This window comes from Hydractinia symbiolongicarpus, chromosome 3, assembly GCF_029227915.1.
Source record: "Hydractinia symbiolongicarpus strain clone_291-10 chromosome 3, HSymV2.1, whole genome shotgun sequence".
Taxonomy (NCBI): Eukaryota; Metazoa; Cnidaria; class Hydrozoa; order Anthoathecata; family Hydractiniidae; genus Hydractinia; species Hydractinia symbiolongicarpus.
The window spans coordinates 35,353,580-35,378,408 of record NC_079877.1 but is presented as its reverse complement, the minus strand read 5'-3'; positions in this window follow the sequence as shown (position 1 = coordinate 35,378,408).

Here is a 24,829-nt window from a genome sequence, read left to right as displayed (position 1 = left end):
AAAATAAGTTTAATCGCCGGCAAACGAAAACCCGCGATTTCCCGTAAATCACGGACTCGGCCCATATAATCAAAAGTATACAAGGAAAGTACCCAGTGAGTAATCTCATTTCCCGAACGAATTTTTAAATTATTTTTTCACCACTAAAACGCATGAGACTTGTAGTTTTCAAAAATGTTTTCATTTTTGATGAGACGCTGAATAAAAGAAGTTTATTCGCCGGCAAACGAAAACCTGCGATTTCCCTTAAATCCTGGACTCAGCCCGTATAGTCAAAAGTATACAAAGAAAGTACCCAGGGTGCAAACTCAATTCCCGAAAGATTTTTTAAATTATTTTTTCACCACTTAAAGGCATGAGACTTGTAATTTTCAAAAATGTTTTTATTTTTGATGAGACGCTGAATAAAAGAAGTTTAATCGCCGGCAAACGAAAACCTGCGATTTCCCGTAAATCCCGGACTCAGGCCGTATAGTCAAAAGTATACAAAGAAAGTACCCAGGGAGTAAACTCATTTCCAAAACGATTTTTTAAATTATTATTTCACCACTAAAGCCCATGAGACTTGTAGTTTTTAAAAATGTTTTCATTTTTGATGAGACGCTGAATAAAAGAAGTTTAATAGCCGGCAAACGAAAACCCGCGATTTCCCGTAAATCCCGGACTCGGCCCGTATAGTCAAAAGTATACAAGGAAAGTACCCAGTGAGTAAACTCATTTCCCGAACGAATTTTTAAATTATTTTTTCACCACTAAAACGCATGCGACTTGTAGTTTTCAGAAATGTTTTCATTTTTGATGAGACGCTTAATGAAAGTGGTTTAATCGCCGGCAAACGAAAACCTGCGATTTCCCGTAAATACCGGACACGGCCCGTATAGTCAAAAGTATACAAAGAAAGTACCCAGGGTGTATACTCATTTCCCGAACGATTTTTTAAATTATTAATTCACCACTAAAGCCCATGAGACTTGTAGTTTTCAAAAATGTTTTCATTTTTGATGAGACGCTGAATAAAAGAAGTTTAATCGCCGGCAAACGAAAACCCTCGATTTCCTGTAAATCCCGGGCTTGGCCCGTATAGTCGAATGTATACAAAGAAAGTACCCTGTGAGTAAACTCAATTCCCGAACGATATTTTAAATTATTTTCTCACCACTAAAATGCATGAGACTTGTAGTTTTTATAAATGTTTTCATTATTGATGAGACGCTGAATAAAAGAAGTTTAATCGCCGGCAAACGAAAACCCGCGATTTCCCGTAAATCACGGACTCGGCCCGTATAATCAAAAGTATACAAGGAAAGTACCCAGTGAGTAATCTCATTTCCCGAACGAATTTTTAAATTATTTTTTCACCACTAAAACGCATGAGGCTTGTAGTTTTCAAAAATGTTTTCATTTTTGATGAGACGCTGAATAAAAGAAGTTTAATCGCCGGCAAACGAAAACCTGCGATTTCCCTTAAATCCTGGACTCAGCCCGTATAGTCAAAAGTATACAAAGAAAGTACCCAGGGTGTATACTCATTTCCCGAACGATTTTTTAAATTATTATTTCACCACTAAAGCCCATGAGACTTGTAGTTTTTAAAAATGTTTTCATTTTTGATGAGACGCTGAATAAATGAAGTTTAAACGCCGGCAAACGAAATCCCGCGACTTCCCGTAAATTCCGGACTCGGCCCGCATAGTCAAAAGTATACAAAGAAAGTACCCAGGGAGTAAACTCATTTCCCGAACGATTTTTTAAAATATTTTTTCACCACTAAAACTCATGAGACTTGTAGTTTTCAAAAATGTTTTCATTTTTGATGAAACGCTGAATAAAAGAAGTTTAATCGCCGGCAAACGAAAACCAGCGATTTTCCGCAAATCCCGGACTCGGCCCGTATAGTCAAAAGTATACAAAGAAAGTACCCGGGGTGTAAACTCATTTCCCGAACGATTTTTTAAATTATTATTTTACCACTAAAGCCCTTGAGACTTATAGTTTTTAAAAATGTTTTCATTTTTGATGAGACGCTGAATAAAAGAAGTTTAATCGCCGGCAAACGAAAACCCGCCATTTCCCGTAAACCCCAGACTCGGCCCGTATAGTCAAAAGTATACAAAGAAAGTACCCAGGGAGTAAACTCATTTTCCGAACGATTTTTTAAATTATTTTTTCACCACTACAACGCATGAGACTTGTAGTTTTTAAAAATGTTTTCATTTTTGATGAAACACTGAATAAAAGAAGTTTAATCGCCGGCAAACGAAAACCCGCCATTTCCCGTAAACGCCGGACTCGGCCCGTATAGTAAAAAGTATACAACGAAAGTACCCAGGGAGTAAACTCAATTCCCGAACGATATTTTAAATTATTTTTTCACCACTAAAATGCATGAGACTTGTAGTTTTTAAAAATGTTTTCATTATTGATGAGACGCTGAATAAAAGAAGTTTAATAGCCGGCAAACGAAAACCCGCGATTTCCCGTAAATCCCGGACTCGGCCCGTATAATCAAAAGTATACAAAGAAAGTACCCAGGGAGTAAACTCATTTTCCGAACGATTTTTTAAAATATTTTTTCACCACTAAAACGCATGAGACTTGTAGTTTTCCAAAACGTTTTCATTTTTGATGAGACGCTTAATGAAAGAAGTTTAATCGCCGGCAAACGAAAACCCTCGATTTCCTGTAAATCCCGGGCTTGGCCCGTATAGTCGAATGTATACAAAGAAAGTACTCTGTGAGTAAACTCAATTCCCGAACGATATTTTAAATTTTTTTTTCACCACTAAAACGCATGAGACATGTAGTTTTCAAAAATGTTTTCATTTTTGATAAGACGCTGGATAAAAGAAGTTTAATCGCCGGCAAACGAAAACCTGCGATTTCCCTTAAATCCTGGACTCGGCCCGTATAGTCAAAAGTATACAAAGAAAGTACCCAGGGTGCAAACTCAATTCCCGAACGATTTTTTAAATTATTTTTTCACCACTCAAAGGCATGAGACTTGTAGTTTTCAAAAATGTTTTCATTTTTGATGAGACGCTGAATAAAAGAAGTTTAATCGCCGGCAAACGAAAACCTGCGATTTCCCGTAAATCCCGGACTCAGGCCGTATAGTCAAAAGTATACAAAGAAAGTACCCAGTGAGTAATCTCATTTCCCAAACGAATTTTTAAATTATTTTTTCACCACTAAAACGCATGAGGCTTGTAGTTTTCAAAAATGTTTTCATTTTTGATGAGACGCTGAATAAAAGAAGTTTAATCGCCGGCAAACGAAAACCTGCGATTTCCCTTAAATCCTGGACTCAGCCCGTATAGTCAAAAGTATACAAAGAAAGTACCCAGGGTGTATACTCATTTCCCGAACGATTTTTTAAATTATTATTTCACCACTAAAGCCCATGAGACTTGTAGTTTTTAAAAATGTTTTCATTTTTGATGAGACGCTGAATAAATGAAGTTTAAACGCCGGCAAACGAAATCCCGCGACTTCCCGTAAATTCCGGACTCGGCCCGCATAGTCAAAAGTATACAAAGAAAGTACCCAGGGAGTAAACTCATTTCCCGAACGATTTTTTAAAATATTTTTTCACCACTAAAACTCATGAGACTTGTAGTTTTCAAAAATGTTTTCATTTTTGATGAAACGCTGAATAAAAGAAGTTTAATCGCCGGCAAACGAAAACCAGCGATTTTCCGCAAATCCCGGACTCGGCCCGTATAGTCAAAAGTATACAAAGAAAGTACCCGGGGTGTAAACTCATTTCCCGAACGATTTTTTAAATTATTTTTTCACCACTAAAATGCATGAGACTTGTAGTTTTTAAAAATGTTTTCATTATTGATGAGACGCTGAATAAAAGAAGTTTAATAGCCGGCAAACGAAAACCCGCGATTTCCCGTAAATCCCGGACTCGGCCCGTATAATCAAAAGTATACAAAGAAAGTACCCAGGGAGTAAACTCATTTTCCGAACGATTTTTTAAAATATTTTTTCACCACTAAAACGCATGAGACTTGTAGTTTTCCAAAACGTTTTCATTTTTGATGAGACGCTTAATGAAAGAAGTTTAATCGCCGGCAAACGAAAACCCTCGATTTCCTGTAAATCCCGGGCTTGGCCCGTATAGTCGAATGTATACAAAGAAAGTACTCTGTGAGTAAACTCAATTCCCGAACGATATTTTAAATTTTTTTTTCACCACTAAAACGCATGAGACATGTAGTTTTCAAAAATGTTTTCATTTTTGATAAGACGCTGGATAAAAGAAGTTTAATCGCCGGCAAACGAAAACCTGCGATTTCCCTTAAATCCTGGACTCGGCCCGTATAGTCAAAAGTATACAAAGAAAGTACCCAGGGTGCAAACTCAATTCCCGAACGATTTTTTAAATTATTTTTTCACCACTCAAAGGCATGAGACTTGTAGTTTTCAAAAATGTTTTCATTTTTGATGAGACGCTGAATAAAAGAAGTTTAATCGCCGGCAAACGAAAACCTGCGATTTCCCGTAAATCCCGGACTCAGGCCGTATAGTCAAAAGTATACAAAGAAAGTACCCAGTGAGTAATCTCATTTCCCAAACGAATTTTTAAATTATTTTTTCACCACTAAAACGCATGAGGCTTGTAGTTTTCAAAAATGTTTTCATTTTTGATGAGACGCTGAATAAAAGAAGTTTAATCGCCGGCAAACGAAAACCTGCGATTTCCCTTAAATCCTGGACTCAGCCCGTATAGTCAAAAGTATACAAAGAAAGTACCCAGGGTGTATACTCATTTCCCGAACGATTTTTTAAATTATTATTTCACCACTAAAGCCCATGAGACTTGTAGTTTTTAAAAATGTTTTCATTTTTGATGAGACGCTGAATAAATGAAGTTTAAACGCCGGCAAACGAAATCCCGCGACTTCCCGTAAATTCCGGACTCGGCCCGCATAGTCAAAAGTATACAAAGAAAGTACCCAGGGAGTAAACTCATTTCCCGAACGATTTTTTAAAATATTTTTTCACCACTAAAACTCATGAGACTTGTAGTTTTCAAAAATGTTTTCATTTTTGATGAAACGCTGAATAAAAGAAGTTTAATCGCCGGCAAACGAAAACCAGCGATTTTCCGCAAATCCCGGACTCGGCCCGTATAGTCAAAAGTATACAAAGAAAGTACCCGGGGTGTAAACTCATTTCCCGAACGATTTTTTAAATTATTATTTTACCACTAAAGCCCTTGAGACTTATAGTTTTTAAAAATGTTTTCATTTTTGATGAGACGCTGAATAAAAGAAGTTTAATCGCCGGCAAACGAAAACCCGCCATTTCCCGTAAACCCCAGACTCGGCCCGTATAGTCAAAAGTATACAAAGAAAGTACCCAGGGAGTAAACTCATTTTCCGAACGATTTTTTAAATTATTTTTTCACCACTACAACGCATGAGACTTGTAGTTTTTAAAAATGTTTTCATTTTTGATGAAACACTGAATAAAAGAAGTTTAATCGCCGGCAAACGAAAACCCGCCATTTCCCGTAAACGCCGGACTCGGCCCGTATAGTAAAAAGTATACAACGAAAGTACCCAGGGAGTAAACTCAATTCCCGAACGATATTTTAAATTATTTTTTCACCACTAAAATGCATGAGACTTGTAGTTTTTAAAAATGTTTTCATTATTGATGAGACGCTGAATAAAAGAAGTTTAATAGCCGGCAAACGAAAACCCGCGATTTCCCGTAAATCCCGGACTCGGCCCGTATAATCAAAAGTATACAAAGAAAGTACCCAGGGAGTAAACTCATTTTCCGAACGATTTTTTAAAATATTTTTTCACCACTAAAACGCATGAGACTTGTAGTTTTCCAAAACGTTTTCATTTTTGATGAGACGCTTAATGAAAGAAGTTTAATCGCCGGCAAACGAAAACCCTCGATTTCCTGTAAATCCCGGGCTTGGCCCGTATAGTCGAATGTATACAAAGAAAGTACTCTGTGAGTAAACTCAATTCCCGAACGATATTTTAAATTTTTTTTTCACCACTAAAACGCATGAGACATGTAGTTTTCAAAAATGTTTTCATTTTTGATAAGACGCTGGATAAAAGAAGTTTAATCGCCGGCAAACGAAAACCTGCGATTTCCCTTAAATCCTGGACTCGGCCCGTATAGTCAAAAGTATACAAAGAAAGTACCCAGGGTGCAAACTCAATTCCCGAACGATTTTTTAAATTATTTTTTCACCACTCAAAGGCATGAGACTTGTAGTTTTCAAAAATGTTTTCATTTTTGATGAGACGCTGAATAAAAGAAGTTTAATCGCCGGCAAACGAAAACCTGCGATTTCCCGTAAATCCCGGACTCAGGCCGTATAGTCAAAAGTATACAAAGAAAGTACCCAGGGAGTAAACTCATTTCCCAAACGATTTTTTAAATTATTATTTCACCACTAAAGCCCATGAGACTTGTAGTTTTTAAAAATGTTTTCATTTTTGATGAGACGCTGAATAAAAGAAGTTTAATAGCCGGCAAACGAAAACCCGCGATTTCCCGTAAATCCCGGACTCGGCCCGTATAGTCAAAAGTATACAAGGAAAGTACCCAGTGAGTAAACTCATTTCCCGAACGAATTTTTAAATTATTTTTTCACCACTAAAACGCATGCGACTTGTAGTTTTCAGAAATGTTTTCATTTTTGATGAGACGCTTAATGAAAGTGGTTTAATCGCCGGCAAACGAAAACCTGCGATTTCCCGTAAATACCGGACACGGCCCGTATAGTCAAAAGTATACAAAGAAAGTACCCAGGGTGTATACTCATTTACCGAACGATTTTTTAAATTATTATTTCACCACTAAAGCCCATGAGACTTGTAGTTTTTAAAAATGTTTTCATTTTTGATGAGACGCTGAATAAAAGAAGTTTAAACGCCGGCAAACGAAAACCCGCGACTTCCCGTAAATTCCGGACTCGGCCCGCATAGTCAAAAGTATATAAAGAAAGTACCCAGGGAGTAAACTCATTTTCCGAACGATTTTTTAAAATATTTTTTCACCACTAAAACTCATGAGACTTGTAGTTTTCAAAAATGTTTTCATTTTTGATGAAACGCTGAATAAAAGAAGTTTAATCGCCGGCAAACGAAAACCTGCGATTTCCCGCAAATCCCGGACTAGGCCCGTATAGTCAAAAGTATACAAAGAAAGTACCCGGGGTGTAAACTCATTTCCCGAACGATTTTTTAAATTATTATTTCACCACTAAAGCCCATGAGACTTATAGTTTTTAAAAATGTTTTCATTTTTCATGAGACGCTGAATAAAAGAAGTTTAATCGCCGGCAAACGAAAACCCGCCATTTCCCGTAAACCCCGGACTCGGCCCGTATAGTCAAAAGTATACAAAAAAGTACCCAGGGAGTAAACTCATTTTCCGAACGATTTTTTAAATTATTTTTTCACCACTACAACGCATGAGACTTGTAGTTTTTAAAAATGTTTTCATTTTTGATGAAACGCTGAATAAAAGAAGTTTAATCGCCGGCAAACGAAAACCCGCCATTTCCCGTAAACCCCGGACTCGGCCCGTATAGTGAAAGGTATACAACGAAAGTACCCAGGGAGTAAACTCAATTCCCGAACGATATTTTAAATTATTTTTTCACCACTAAAATGCATGAGACTTGTAGATTTCGGAAATGTTTTCATTTTTGATGAGACGTGTAATGAAAGTGGTTTAATCGCCGGCAAACGAAAACCTGCGATTTCCCGTAAATCCCGGACTCGGCCCGTATAGTCAAAAGTATACAAGGAAAGTACCCTGTGAGTAAACTCATTTCCAAAACGATTTTTTAAATAATCTTTTCACCACTAAAGCCTATGACACTTGTAGTTTTTAAAAATGTTTTCATTTTTGATGAGACGCTGAATAAAAGAAGTTTAATCGCCGGCAAACGAAAACCCGCGATTTCCCGTAAATCCCGGACTCGGGCCGTATAGTCAAAAGTATACAAGGAAAGTACCCAGTGAGTAAACTCATTTCCCGAACGAATTTTTAAATTATTTTTTCACCACTAAAACGCATGAGACTTGTAGTTTTCAGAAATGTTTTCATTTTTGATGAGACGCTGAATAAAAGAAGTTTAATCGCCGGCAAACGAAAACCCGCGATTTCCCGTAAATCCCGGACTCGGCCCGTATAATCAAAAGTATACAAGGAAAGTACCCAGTGAGTAAACTCATTTCCCGAACGATTTTTTAAATTATTATTTCACCACTAAAGCGCATGAGACTTATAGTTTTTAAAAATTTTTTCATTTTTGATGAGACGCTGAATAAAAGAAGTTTAATCGCCGCCAAACGAAAACCCGCCATTTCCCGTAAACCCCGGACTCGGCCCGTATAGTCAAAAGTATACAAAGAAAGTACCCAGGGAGTAAACTCATTTTCCGAACGATTTTTTAAAATATTTTTTCACCACTACAACGCATGAGACTTGTAGTTTTTAAAAATGTTTTCATTTCTGATGAGACGCTGAATAAAAGAAGTTTAATCGCCGGCAAACAAAAACCCGCCATTTCCCGTAAACCCCGGACTCGGCCCATATAGTCAAAAGTATACAAAGAAAGTACCCAGGCAGTAAACTCATTTCCCGAACGATTTTTTAAATTATTTTTCCACCACTAAAATGCATGAGACTTGTAGTTTTCAGAAATGTTTTCATTTTTGATGAGACGCTGAATAAAAGAAGTTTAATCGCCGCCAAACGAAAACCCGCCATTTCCCGTAAACCCCGGACTCGGCCCGTATAGTCAAAAGTATACAAAGAAAGTACCCAGGGAGTAAACTCATTTTCCGAACGATTTTTTAAAATATTTTTTCACCACTACAACGCATGAGACTTGTAGTTTTTAAAAATGTTTTCATTTCTGATGAGACGCTGAGTAAAAGAGGTTTAATCGCCGGCAAATGAAATCCCGCGATTTCCCGTAAATCCTAGGCTTGGCCCGTATAGTCGAATGTATACAAAGAAAGTACCCTGTGAGTAAACTCAATTCCCGAATGATATTTTAAATTATTTTTTCACCACTAAAACGCATGCGACTTGTAGTTTTCAGAAATGTTTTCATTTTTGATGAGACGCTTAATGAAAGTGGTTTAATCGCCGGCAAACGAAAACCTGCGATTTCCCGTAAATACCGGACACGGCCCGTATAGTCAAAAGTATACAAAGAAAGTACCCAGGGTGTATACTCATTTCCCGAACGATTTTTTAAATTATTATTTCACCACTAAAGCCCATGAGACTTGTAGTTTTTAAAAATGTTTTCATTTTTGATGAGACGCTGAATAAAAGAAGTTTAAACGCCGGCAAACGAAAACCCGCGACTTCCCGTAAATTCCGGACTCGGCCCGCATAGTCAAAAGTATATAAAGAAAGTACCCAGGGAGTAAACTCATTTTCCGAACGATTTTTTAAAATATTTTTTCACCACTAAAACTCATGAGACTTGTAGTTTTCAAAAATGTTTTCATTTTTGATGAAACGCTGAATAAAAGAAGTTTAATCGCCGGCAAACGAAAACCTGCGATTTCCCGCAAATCCCGGACTAGGCCCGTATAGTCAAAAGTATACAAAAAAGTACCCAGGGAGTAAACTCATTTTCCGAACGATTTTTTAAATTATTTTTTCACCACTACAACGCATGAGACTTGTAGTTTTTAAAAATGTTTTCATTTTTGATGAAACGCTGAAAAAAGAAGTTTAATCGCCGGCAAACGAAAACCCGCCATTTCCCGTAAACCCCGGACTCGGCCCGTATAGTGAAAGGTATACAACGAAAGTACCCAGGGAGTAAACTCAATTCCCGAACGATATTTTAAATTATTTTTTCACCACTAAAATGCATGAGACTTGTAGATTTCGGAAATGTTTTCATTTTTGATGAGACGTGTAATGAAAGTGGTTTAATCCCCGGCAAACGAAAACCTGCGATTTCCCGTAAATCCCGGACTCGGCCCGTATAGTCAAAAGTATACAAGGAAAGTACCCTGTGAGTAAACTCATTTCCAAAACGATTTTTTAAATAATCTTTTCACCACTAAAGCCTATGACACTTGTAGTTTTTAAAAATGTTTTCATTTTTGATGAGACGCTGAATAAAAGAAGTTTAATCGCCGGCAAACGAAAACCCGCGATTTCCCGTAAATCCCGGACTCGGGCCGTATAGTCAAAAGTATACAAGGAAAGTACCCAGTGAGTAAACTCATTTCCCGAACGAATTTTTAAATTATTTTTTCACCACTAAAACGCATGAGACTTGTAGTTTTCAGAAATGTTTTCATTTTTGATGAGACGCTGAATAAAAGAAGTTTAATCGCCGGCAAACGAAAACCCGCGATTTCCCGTAAATCCCGGACTCGGCCCGTATAATCAAAAGTATACAAGAAAAGTACCCAGTGAGTAAACTCATTTCCCGAACGATTTTTTAAATTATTATTTCACCACTAAAGCGCATGAGACTTATAGTTTTTAAAAATGTTTTCATTTTTGATGAGACGCTGAATAAAAGAAGTTTAATCGCCGCCAAACGAAAACCCGCCATTTCCCGTAAACCCCGGACTCGGCCCGTATAGTCAAAAGTATACAAAGAAAGTACCCAGGGAGTAAACTCATTTTCCGAACGATTTTTTAAAATATTTTTTCACCACTACAACGCATGAGACTTGTAGTTTTTAAAAATGTTTTCATTTCTGATGAGACGCTGAATAAAAGAGGTTTAATCGCCGGCAAATGAAATCCCGCGATTTCCCGTAAATCCTAGGCTTGGCCCGTATAGTCGAATGTATACAAAGAAAGTACCCTGTGAGTAAACTCAATTCCCGAACGATATTTTAAATTATTTTTTCACCACTAAAATGCATGAGACTTGTAGTTTTCAGAAATGTTTTCATTTTTGATGAGACGCTTAATGAAAGTGGTTTAATCGCCGGCAAGCGAAAACCGCGATTTCCCGTGAATCCCGGGCTTGGCCCGTATAGTCAAATGTATACAAAGAAAGTACCCTGTGAGTAAACTCATTTCCAAAACGATTTTTTAAATTATCTTTTCACCACTAAAACGCATGAGACTTGTAGTTTTCAAAACTGTTTTCATTTTTGATGAAACGCTGAATAAAAGAAGTTTAATCGCCGGCAAACGAAAACCTGCGATTTCCCGTAAATCCCGGACTCGGCCCGTATAGTCAAAGGTATACAAAGAAAGTACCCGGGGTATAAACTCATTTCCCGAACGATTTTTTAAATTATTATTTCACCACTAAAGCCCATGAGACTTGTATTTTTCAGAAATGTTTTCATTTTTGATGAGACGTTTAATGAAAGTGGTTTAATCGCCGGCAAACGAAAACCCGCGATTTCCCGTAAATCCCGGGCTTGGCCCGTATAGTTGAATGTATACAAAGAAAGTACCCAGGGAGTAAACTCATTTCCCGAACGATTTTTTAAATTATTTTTTAACCACTACAACGCATGAGACTTGTAGTTTTTAAAAATGTTTTCATTTTTGATGAGACGCTGAATAAAAGAAGTTTAATCGCCGGCAAATTAAAACCCGCCATTTCCCGTAAGCCCCGGACTCGACCCGTATAGTCAAAAGTATACAAAGAAAGTACCCAGGGAGTAAACTCATTTTCCGAACGATTTTTTAAATTATTTTTTCACCACTTCAACGCATGAGACTTGTAGTTTTCAAAAACGTTTTCATTTTTGATGAGACGCTGAATAAAAGAAGTTTAATCGCCGGCAAACAAAAACCTGCGATTTCCCGTAAATCCCGGACTCGGCCCGTATAGTCAAAGGTATACAAAGAAAGTACCCGGGGTGTAAACTCATTTCCCGAACGATTTTTTAAATTATTATTTCACCACTAAAGCCCATGAGACTTATAGTTTTTAAAAATGTTTTCATTTTTAATGAGACGCTGAATAAAAGAAGTTTAATCGCCGGCAAACAAAAACCCGCCATTTCCCGTAAACCCCGGACTCGGCCCGTATAGTCAAAAGTATACAAAGAAAGTACCCAGGGTGTACACTCATTTTCCGAACGATTATTTAAATTATTTTTTCACCACTACAACGCATGAGACTTGTAGTTTTTAAAAATGTTTTCATTTTTGATGAGACGCTGAATAAAAGAAGTTTAATCGCCGGCAAACGAAAACCCGCCATTTCCCGTAAGCCCCGGACTCGACCCGTATAGTCAAAAGTATACAAAGAAAGTACCCAGGGAGTAAACTCATTTTCCGAACGATTTTTTAAATTATTTTTTCACCACTTCAACGCATGAGACTTGTAGTTTTCAAAAACGTTTTCATTTTTGATGAGACGCTGAATAAAAGAAGTTTTATCGCCCTCAAACGAAAATCCGCGATTTCCCGTAAATCCTAGACTCGGCCCGTATAGTCCAAAGTATACAAAGAAAGTACCCAGGGAGTAACCTCATTTTCCGAACGTTTTTTTAAATTATTTTTTCACCACTTCAACGCATGAGACTTGTAGTTTTCAAAAACGTTTTCATTTTTGATGAGACGCTGAATAAAAGAAGTTTTATCGCCCTCAAACGAAAATCCGCGATTTCCCGTAAATCCTAGACTCGGCCCGTATAGTCCAAAGTATACAAAGAAAGTACCCAGGGAGTAAACTCATTTCCCGAACGATTTTTTAAATTATTTTTCCACCACTGAAACGCATGAGACTTGTAGTTTTCAAAAAATTTTTCATTTTTGATGAGACGCCTAATGAAAGAGGTTTAATCGCCGGCAAACGAAATCCCGCGATTTCCCGTAAATCCTGGGCTTGGCCCGTATAGTCGAATGTATACAAAGAAAGTACCCTGGGAGTAAACTCATTCCCCGAAAGATTTTTTAATTTTTTTCTTCACCACTAAAACGCATGAGACTTGCAGTTTATAAAAATGTTTTCATTTTTGATGAGACGCTGAATAAAAGAAGTTTAATCGCCGCCAAACGAAAACCCGCCATTTCCCGTAAACCCCGGACTCGGCCCGTATAGTCAAAAGTATACAAAGAAAGTACCCAGGGAGTAAACTCATTTTCCGAACGATTTTTTAAAATATTTTTTCACCACTACAACGCATGAGACTTGTAGTTTTTAAAAATGTTTTCATTTCTGATGAGACGCTGAATAAAAGAGGTTTAATCGCCGGCAAATGAAATCCCGCGATTTCCCGTAAATCCTAGGCTTGGCCCGTATAGTCGAATGTATACAAAGAAAGTACCCTGTGAGTAAACTCAATTCCCGAACGATATTTTAAATTATTTTTTCACCACTAAAATGCATGAGACTTGTAGTTTTCAGAAATGTTTTCATTTTTGATGAGACGCTTAATGAAAGTGGTTTAATCGCCGGCAAGCGAAAACCCGCGATTTCCCGTAAATCCCGGGCTTGGCCCGTATAGTCAAATGTATACAAAGAAAGTACCCTGTGAGTAAACTCATTTCCAAAACGATTTTTTAAATTATCTTTTCACCACTAAAACGCATGAGACTTGTAGTTTTCAAAACTGTTTTCATTTTTGATGAAACGCTGAATAAAAGAAGTTTAATCGCCGGCAAACGAAAACCTGCGATTTCCCGTAAATCCCGGACTCGGCCCGTATAGTCAAAGGTATACAAAGAAAGTACCCGGGGTATAAACTCATTTCCCGAACGATTTTTTAAATTATTATTTCACCACTAAAGCCCATGAGACTTGTAGTTTTCAGAAATGTTTTCATTTTTGATGAGACGTTTAATGAAAGTGGTTTAATCGCCGGCAAACGAAAACCCGCGATTTCCCGTAAATCCCAGGCTTGGCCCGTATAGTTGAATGTATACAAAGAAAGTACCCAGGGAGTAAACTCATTTCCCGAACGATTTTTTAAATTATTTTTTAACCACTACAACGCATGAGACTTGTAGTTTTCAAAAACGTTTTCATTTTTGATGAGACGCTGAATAAAAGAAGTTTAATCGCCGGCAAACAAAAACCTGCGATTTCCCGTAAATCCCGGACTCGACCCGTATAGTCAAAGGTATACAAAGAAAGTACCCGGGGTGTAAACTCATTTCCCGAACGATTTTTTAAATTATTATTTCACCACTAAAGCCCATGAGACTTATAGTTTTTAAAAATGTTTTCATTTTTAATGAGACGCTGAATAAAAGAAGTTTAATCGCCGGCAAACAAAAACCCGCCATTTCCCGTAAACCCCGGACTCGGCCCGTATAGTCAAAAGTATACAAAGAAAGTACCCAGGGTGTACACTCATTTTCCGAACGATTATTTAAATTATTTTTTCACCACTACAACGCATGAGACTTGTAGTTTTTAAAAATGTTTTCATTTTTGATGAGACGCTGAATAAAAGAAGTTTAATCGCCGGCAAACGAAAACCCGCCATTTCCCGTAAGCCCCGGACTCGACCCGTATAGTCAAAAGTATACAAAGAAAGTACCCAGGGAGTAAACTCATTTTCCGAACGATTTTTTAAATTATTTTTTCACCACTTCAACGCATGAGACTTGTAGTTTTTTAAAAATGTTTTCATTTTTGATGAGACGCTGAATAAAAGAAGTTTAATCGCCGGCAAACGAAAACCCGCCATTTCCCGTAAGCCCCGGACTCGGCCCGTATAGTCAAAAGTATACAAGGAAAGTACCCAGGGAGTAACCTCATTTTCCGAACGTTTTTTTAAATTATTTTTTCACCACTTCAACGCATGAGACTTGTAGTTTTCAAAAACGTTTTCATTTTTGATGAGACGCTGAATAAAAGAAGTTTTATCGCCCTCAAACATAAATCCGCGATTTCCCGTAAATCCTAGACTCGGCCCGTATAGTCCAAAGTATACAAAGAAAGTACCCAGGGAGTAACCTCATTTTCCGAACGTTTTTTTAAATTATTTTTTCACCACTTCAACGCATGAGACTTGTAGTTTTCAAAAACGTTTTCATTTTTGATGAGACGCTAAATAAAAGAAGTTTTATCGCCCTCAAACGAAAATTCGCGATTTCCCGTAAATCCTAGACTCGGCCCGTATAGTCCAAAGTATACAAAGAAAGTACCCAGGGAGTAAACTCATTTCCCGAACGATTTTTTAAATTATTTTTCCACCACTGAAACGCATGAGACTTGTAGTTTTCAAAAAATTTTTCATTTTTGATGAGACGCCTAATGAAAGAGGTTTAATCGCCGGCAAACGAAATCCCGCGATTTCCCGTAAATCCTGGGCTTGGCCCGTATAGTCGAATGTATACAAAGAAAGTACCCTGGGAGTAAACTCATTCCCCGAAAGATTTTTTAATTTTTTTCTTCACCACTAAAACGCATGAGACTTGCAGTTTATAAAAATGTTTTCATTTTTGATGAGACGCTTAGTGAAAGAAGTTTAATCGCCGGCAAACGAAAACCCGCGATTTCCCGTAAATCCCGGGCTTGGCCCGTATAGTCGAATGTATACAAAGAAAGTACCCTGTGAGTCAACTCAATTGCCGAACGATATTTTAAATTATTTTTTCACCACTAAAATGCATGAGACTTGTAGTTTTCAGAAATGTTTTCATTTTTGATGAGACGCTTAATGAAAGTGGTTTAATCGCCGGCAAACGAAAACCCGCGATTTCCCGTAAATCCCGGGCTTGGCCCGTATAGTCGAATGTATACAAAGAAAGTACCCAGGGAGTAAACTCATTTCCCGAACGATTTTTTAAAATATTTTTTTACCACTAAAACTCATGAGACTTGTAGTTTTCAAAAATGTTTTCATTTTTGATGAAACGCTGAATAAAAGAAGTTTAATCGCCGGCAAACAAAAACCTGCGATTTCCCGTAAACCCCGGACTCGGCCCGTATAGTCAAAAGTATACAAAGAAAGTACCCAGGGAGTACACTCATTTTCCGAACGATTATTTAAATTATTTTTTCACCACTACAACGCATGAGACTTGTAGTTTTTAAAAATGTTTTCATTTTTGATGAGACGCTGAATAAAAGAAGTTTAATCGCCGGCAAACGAAAACCCGCCATTTCCCGTAAGCCCCGGACTCGACCCGTATAGTCAAAAGTATACAAAGAAAGTACCCAGGGAGTAAACTCATTTTCCGAACGATTTTTTAAATTATTTTTTCACCACTTCAACGCATGAGACTTGTAGTTTTTTAAAAATGTTTTCATTTTTGATGAGACGCTGAATAAAAGAAGTTTAATCGCCGGCAAACGAAAACCCGCCATTTCCCGTAAGCCCCGGACTCGGCCCGTATAGTCAAAAGTATACAAGGAAAGTACCCAGGAAGTAACCTCATTTTCCGAACGTTTTTTTAAATTATTTTTTCACCACTTCAACGCATGAGACTTGTAGTTTTCAAAAACGTTTTCATTTTTGATGAGACGCTGAATAAAAGAAGTTTTATCGCCCTCAAACGAAAATCCGCGATTTCCCGTAAATCCTAGACTCGGCCCGTATAGTCCAAAGTATACAAAGAAAGTACCCAGGGAGTAACCTCATTTTCCGAACGTTTTTTTAAATTATTTTTTCACCACTTCAACGCATGAGACTTGTAGTTTTCAAAAACGTTTTCATTTTTGATGAGACGCTGAATAAAAGAAGTTTTATCGCCCTCAAACGAAAATCCGCGATTTCCCGTAAATCCTAGACTCGGCCGTATAGTCCAAAGTATACAAAGAAAGTACCCAGGGTGTAAACTCATTTCCCGAACGATTTTTTAAATTATTTTTCCACCACTGAAACGCATGAGACTTGTAGTTTTCAAAAAATTTTTCATTTTTGATGAGACGCCTAATGAAAGAGGTTTAATCGCCGGCAAACGAAATCCCGCGATTTCCCGTAAATCCTGGGCTTGGCCCGTATAGTCGAATGTATACAAAGAAAGTACCCTGGGAGTAAACTCATTCCCCGAAAGATTTTTTAATTTTTTTCTTCACCACTAAAACGCATGAGACTTGCAGTTTATAAAAATGTTTTCATTTTTGATGAGACGCTTAGTGAAAGAAGTTTAATCGCCGGCAAACGAAAACCCGCGATTTCCCGTAAATCCCGGGCTTGGCCCGTATAGTCGAATGTATACAAAGAAAGTACCCTGTGAGTCAACTCAATTGCCGAACGATATTTTAAATTATTTTTTCACCACTAAAATGCATGAGACTTGTAGTTTTCAGAAATGTTTTCATTTTTGATGAGACGCTTAATGAAAGTGGTTTAATCGCCGGCAAACGAAAACCCGCGATTTCCCGTAAATCCCGGGCTTGGCCCGTATAGTCGAATGTATACAAAGAAAGTACCCAGGGAGTAAACTCATTTCCCGAACGATTTTTTAAAATATTTTTTCACCACTAAAACTCATGAGACTTGTAGTTTTCAAAAATGTTTTCATTTTTGATGAAACGCTGAATAAAAGAAGTTTAATCGCCGGCAAACAAAAACCTGCGATTTCCCGTAAATCCCGGACTCGGCCCGTATAGTCAAAGGTATACAAAGAAAGTACCCGGGGTGTAAACTCATTTCCCGAACGATTTTTTAAATTATTATTTCACCACTAAAGCCCATGAGACTTATAGTTTTTAAAAATGTTTTCATTTTTAATGAGACGCTGAAAAAAGAAGTTTAATCGCCGGCAAACGAAAACCCGCCATTTCCCGTAAACCCCGGACTCGACCCGTATAGTCAAAGGTATACAAAGAAAGTACCCGGGGTGTAAACTCATTTTCCGAACGATTTTTTAAATTATTATTTCACCACTAAAGCCCATGAGACTTATAGTTTTTAAAAATGTTTTCATTTTTAATGAGACGCTGAATAAAAGAAGTTTAATCGCCGGCAAACGAAAACCCGCCATTTCCCGTAAACCCCGGACTCGGCCCGTATACTCAAAAGTATACAAAGAAAGCACCCAGGGAGTACACTCATTTTCCGAACGATTATTTAAATTATTTTTTCACCACTACAACGCATGAGACTTGTAGTTTTTAAAAATGTTTTCATTTTTGATGAGACGCTGAATAAAAGAAGTTTAATCGCCGACAAACGAAAACCCGCCATTTCCCGTAAGCCCCGGACTCGGCCCGTATAGTCAAAAGTATACAAAGAAAGTACCCAGGGAGTAAACTCATTTTCCGAACGATTTTTTAAATTATTTTTTCACCACTTTAACGCATGAGACTTGTAGTTTTCAAAAACGTTTTCATTTTTGAAGAGACGCTGAATAAAAGAAGTTTAATCGCCGGCAAACGAAAACCCGCCATTTCCCGTAAACCCCGGAGTCGGCCCGTATAGTCAAAAGTATACAAAGAAAGTACCCAGGGAGTACACTCATTTTCCGAACGATTATTTAAATTATTTTTTCACCACTACAACGCATGAGACTTGTAGTTTTCAGAAATGTTTTCATTTTTGATGAGACGCTTAATGAAAGTGGTTTAATCGCTGGCAAACGAAAACCCGCGATTTCCCGTAAATCCCGGGCTTGGCCCGTATAGTCGAATGTATACAAAGAAAGTACCCTGTGAGTAAACTCATTTCCAAAACGATTTATTAAATTATCTTTTCACCACTAAAACGCATGAGACTTGTAGTTTTTAAAAATGTTTTCATTTTTGATGAAACGCTGAATAAAAGAAGTTTAATCGCCGGCAAACGAAAACCCGCGATTTCCCGTAAATCCCGGGCTTGGCCCGTATAGTCAAAGGTATACAAAGAAAGTACCCGGGGTGTAAACTCATTTCCCGAACGATTTTTTAAATTATTATTTCACCACTAAAGCCCATGAGACTTATAGTTTTTAAAAATGTTTTCATTTTTAATGAGACGCTGAATAAAAGAAGTTTAATCGCCGGCAAACGAAAACCCGCCATTGCCCGTAAACCCCGGACTCGGCCCGTATAGTCAAAAGTATACAAAGAAAGTACCCAGGGAGTACACTCATTTTCCGAACGATTATTTAAATTATTTTTTTACCACTACAACGCATGAGACTTGTAGTTTTTAAAAATGTTTTCATATTTGATGAGACGCTGAATAAAAGAAGTTTAATCGCCGGCAAACGAAAACCCGCCATTTCCCGTAAGCCCCGGACTCGGCCCGTATAGTCAAAAGTATACAAAGAAAGTACCCAGGGAGTAAACTCATTTTCCGAACGATTTTTTAAATTATTTTTTCACCACTTCAACGCATGAGACTTGTAGTTTTCAAAAACGTTTTCATTTTTGATGAGACGCTGAATAAAAGAAGTTTTATCGCCCTCAAACGAAAATCCGCGATTTCCCGTAAATCCTGGACTCGGCCCGTATAGTCCAAAGTATACAAAGAAAGTACCCTGTGAGTAAACTCATTTCCAAAACGATTTTTTAAAATATCTTTTCACCACTAAAACGCATGAGACTTGTAGTTTTCAAAAATGTTTTCATTTTTGATAAGACGCTGAATAAAAGAAGTTTAATCGCCGGCAAACAAAAACCCGCCATTTCCCGTAAACCCCGGACTCGGCCCGTATAGTCAAAAGTATACAAAGAAAGTACCCAGGGAGTAAACTCATTTTCCGAACGATTTTTTAAATTATTTTTTCACCACTTCAACGCATGAGAATTGTAGTTTTCAAAAACGTTTTCATTTTTGATGAGACGCTGAATAAAAGAAGTTTTATCGCCCTCAAACGAAAATCGGCGATTTCCCGTAAATCCTGGACTCGGGCCGTATAGTCCAAAGTATACAAAGAAAGTACCCAGGGAGTAAACTCATTTCCCGAACGATTTTTTAAATTATTTTTCCACCACTGAAACGCATGAGACTTGTAGTTTTCAAAAAATTTTTCATTTTTGATGAGACGCTTAATGAAAGAGGTTTAATTGCCGGCAAACGAAATCCCGCGATTTCCCGTAAATCCTGGGCTTGGCCCGTATAGTCGAATGTATACAAAGAAAGTACCCTGGGAGTAATCTCATTCCCCGAAAGATTTTTTAATTTTTTTCTTCACCACTAAAACGCATGAGACTTGCAGTTTATAAAAATGTTTTCATTTTTGATGAGACGCTTAATGAAAGAAGTTTAATCGCCGGCAAACGAAAACCCGCGATTTCCCGTAAATCCCGGGCTTGGCCCGTATAGTCGAATGTATACAAAGAAAGTACCCTGTGAGTCAACTCAATTCCCGAACGATATTTTAAATTATTTTTTCACCACTAAAATGCATGAGACTTGTAGTTTTTAGAAATGTTTTCATTTTCGATGAGACGCTTAATGAAAGTGGTTTAATCGCCGGCAAACGAAAACCCGCGATTTCCCGTAAATCCCGGGCTTGGCCCGTATAGTCGAATGTATACAAAGAAAGTACCCTGTGAGTAAACTCATTTCCAAAACGATTTTTTAAATTATCTTTTCACCACTAAAACGCATGAGACTTGTAGTTTTCAAAAATGTTTTCATTTTTGATGAGACGCTGCATAAAAGAACTTTAATCTCCGGCAAACGAAAACCCGCCATTTCCCGTAAACCCCGGACTCGGCCCGTATAGTCAAAAGTATACAAAGAAAGTACCCAGGGAGTAAACTCATTTCCCGAACGATTTTTTAAAATATTTTTTCACCACTAAAACTGATGAGACTTGTAGTTTTCAAAAATGTTTTCATTTTTAATGAAACGCTGAATAAAAGAAGTTTAATCGCCGGCAAACGAAAACCTGCGATTTCCCGTAAATCTCGTACTCGGCCCGTATAGTCAAAGGTATACAAAGAAAGTACCCGGGGTGTAAACTCATTTCCCGAACGATTTTTTAAATTATTATTTCACCACTAAAACCCATGAGACTTATAGTTTTTAAAAATGTTTTCATTTTTGATGAGACGCTGAATAAAAGAAGTTTAATCGCCGGCAAACGAAAACCCGCCATTTCCCGTAAACCCCGGACTCGGCCCGTATAGTCAAAAGTATACAAAGAAAGTACCCAGGGAGTAAACTCATTTTCCGAACGATTTTTTAAATTATTTTTTCACCACTACAACGCATGAGACTTGTAGTTTTTAAAAATGTTTTCATTTTTGATGAGACGCTGAATAAAAGAAGTTTAATCGCCGGCAAACGAAAACCCGTCATTTCCCGTAAACCCCGGACTCGGCCCGTATAGTCAAAAGTATACAAAGAAAGTACCCAGGGAGTGAACTCATTTTCCGAAGGATTTCTTAAATTATTTTTTCACCACTTCAACGCATGAGACTTGTAGTTTTCAAAAACGTTTTCATTTTTGATGAGACGCTGAATAAAAGAAGTTTAATCGCCCTCAAACGAAAATGCGCGATTTCCCGTAAATCCCGGACTCGGCCCGTATAGTCGAAAGTATACAAAGAAAGTACCCAGGGAGTAAACTCATTTCCCGAACGATTTTTAAAATTATTTTTCCACCACTGAAACGCATGAGACTTGTAGTTTTCAAAAAAATTTTCATTCTTGATGAGACGCTTAATGAAAGAAGTTTAATCGCCGGCAAACGAAAACCCGCGATTTCCCGTAAATCCCTGGCTTGGCCCGTATAGTCGAATGTATACAAAGAAAGTACCCTGTGAGTCAACTCAATTCCCGAACGATATTTTTAATTATTTTTTCACCACTAAAATGCATGAGACTTGTAGTTTTCAGAAATGTTTTCATTTTTGATGAGACGCTTAATGAAAGTGGTTTAATCGCCGGCAAACGAAAACCCGCGATTTCCCGTAAATTCCGGACTCGGCCCGTATAGTCAAAGGTATACAAAGAAAGTACCCGGGGTGTAAACTCATTTCCCGAACGATTTTTTAAATTATTATTTCACCACTAAAACCCATGAGACTTGTAGTTTTCAAAAATGTTTTCATTTTTGATGAGACGCTGAATAAAAGAAGTTTAATCGCCGGCAAACGAAAACCCGCCATTTCCCGTAAACCCCGGACTCGGCCCGTATAGTCAAAAGTATACAAAGAAAGTACCCAGGGAATAAACTCATTTCCCGAACGATTTTTTAAAATATTTTTTCACCACTAAAACTGATGAGACATGTAGTTTTCAAAACTGTTTTCATTTTTGATGAAACGCTGAATAAAAGAAGTTTAATCGCCGGCAAACGAAAACCTGCGATTTCCCGTAAATTCCGGACTCGGCCCGTATAGTCAAAGGTATACAAAGAAAGTACCCGGGGTGTAAACTCATTTCCCGAACGATTTTTTAAATTATTATTTCACCACTAAAACCCATGAGACTTGTAGTTTTCAAAAATGTTTTCATTTTTGATGAGACGCTGAATAAAAGAAGTTTAATCGCCGGCAAACGAAAACCCGCCATTTCCCGTAAACCCCGGACTCGGCCCGTATAGTCAAAAGTATACAAAGAAAGTACCCAGGGAGTAAACACATTTTCCGAACGATTTTTTAAATTATTTTTTCACCACTTCAACGCATGAGACTTGTAGTTTTCAAAAACGTTTTCATTTTTGATGAGACGCTGAATAAAAGAAGTTTTATCGCCCTCAAACGAAAATCCGCGATTTCCTGTAAATCCTGGACTCGGCCCGTATAGTCCAAAGTATACAATGAAAGTACCCTGTGAGTAAACTCATTTCCAAAACGATTTTTTAAAATATCTTTTCACCACTAAAACGCATGAGACTTGTAGTTTTCAAAAATGTTTTAATTTTTGATGAGACGCTGAATAAAAGAAGTTTAATCGCCGGCAAACAAAAACCCGCCATTTCCCGTAAACCCAGGACTCGGCCCGTATAGTCAAAAGTATACAAAGAAAGTACCCAGGGAGTAAACTCATTTTCCGAACGATTTTTTAAATTATTTTTTCACCACTTTAACGCATGAGACTTGTAGTTTTCAAAAACGTTTTCATTTTTGATGAGACGCTGAATAAAAGAAGTTTTATCGCCCTCAAACGAAAATCTGCGATTTCCCGTAAATCCTGGACTCGGCCCGTATAGTCCAAAGTATACAAAGAAAGTACCCAGTGAGTAAACTCATTTCCCGAACGATTTTTAAATTATTTTTCCACCACTGAAACGCATGAGACTTGTAGTTTTCAAAAAATTTTTCATTTTTGATGAGACGCTTAATGAAAGAGGTTTAATCGCCGGCAAACGAAATCCCGCGATTTCCCGTAAATCCTGGGCTTGGCCCGTATAGTCGAATGTATACAAAGAAAGTACCCTGGGAGTAAACTCATTCCCCGAAAGATTTTTTAATTTTTTTCTTCACTACTAAAACGCATGAGACTTGCAGTTTATAAAAATGTTTTCATTTTTGATGAGACGCTTAATGAAAGAAGTTTAATCGCCGGCAAACGAAAACCCGCGATTTCCCGTAAATCCCGGGCTTGGCCCGTATAGTCGAATGTATACAAAGAAAGTACCCTGTGAGTCAACTCAATTCCCGAACGACATTTTAAATTATTTTTTCACCACTAAAATGCATGAGACTTGTAGTTTTCAGAAATGTTTTCATTTTTGATGAGACGCTTAATGAGAGTGGTTTAATCGCCGGCAAACGAAAACCCGCGATTTCCCGTAAATCCCGGGCTTGGCCCGTATAGTCGAATGTATACAAAGAAAGTACCCTGTGAGTAAACTCATTTCCAAAACGATTTTTTAAATTATCTTTTCACCACTAAAACGCATGAGACTTGTAGTTTTCAAAAATGTTTTCATTTTTGATGAGACGCTGCATAAAAGAAGTTTAATCGCCGGCAAACGAAAACCCGCCATTTCCCGTAAACCCCGGACTCGGCCCGTATAGTCAAAAGTATACAAAGAAAGTACCCAGGGAGTAAACTCATTTCCCGAACGATTTTTTAAAATATTTTTTCACCACTAAAACTGATGAGACTTGTAGTTTTCAAAAATGTTTTCATTTTTGATGAAACGCTGAATAAAAGAAGTTTAATCGCCGGCAAACGAAAACCTGCGATTTCCCGTAAATCCCGGACTCGGCCCGTATAGTCAAAGGTATACAAAGAAAGTACCCGGGGTGTAAACTCATTTCCCGAACGATTTTTTAAATTATTATTTCACCACTAAAACCCATGAGACTTATAGTTTTTAAAAATGTTTTCATTTTTGATGAGACGCTGAATAAAAGAAGTTTAATCGCCGGCAAACGAAATCCCGCCATTTCCCGTAAACCCCGGACTCGGCCCGTATAGTCAAAAGTATACAAAGAAAGTACCCAGGGAGTAAACTCATTTTCCGAACGATTTTTTAAATTATTTTTTCACCACTACAACGCATGAGACTTGTAGTTTTTAAAAATGTTTTCATTTTTGATGAGACGCTGAATAAAAGAAGTTTAATCGCCGGCAAACGAAAACCCGTCATTTCCCGTAAACCCCGGACTCGGCCCGTATAGTCAAAAGTATACAAAGAAAGTACCCAGGGAGTGAACTCATTTTCCGAAGGATTTTTTAAATTATTTTTTCACCACTTCAACGCATGAGACTTGTAGTTTTCAAAAACGTTTTCATTTTTGATGAGACGCTGAATAAAAGAAGTTTAATCGCCCTCAAACGAAAATGCGCGATTTCCCGTAAATCCCGGACTCGGCCCGCATAGTCGAAAGTATACAAAGAAAGTACCCAGGGAGTAAACTCATTTCCCGAACGATTTTTAAAATTATTTTTCCACCACTGAAACGCATGAGACTTGTAGTTTTCAAAAAAATTTTCATTCTTGATGAGACGCTTAATGAAAGAAGTTTAATCGCCGGCAAACGAAAACCCGCGATTTCCCGTAAATCCCGGGCTTGGCCCGTATA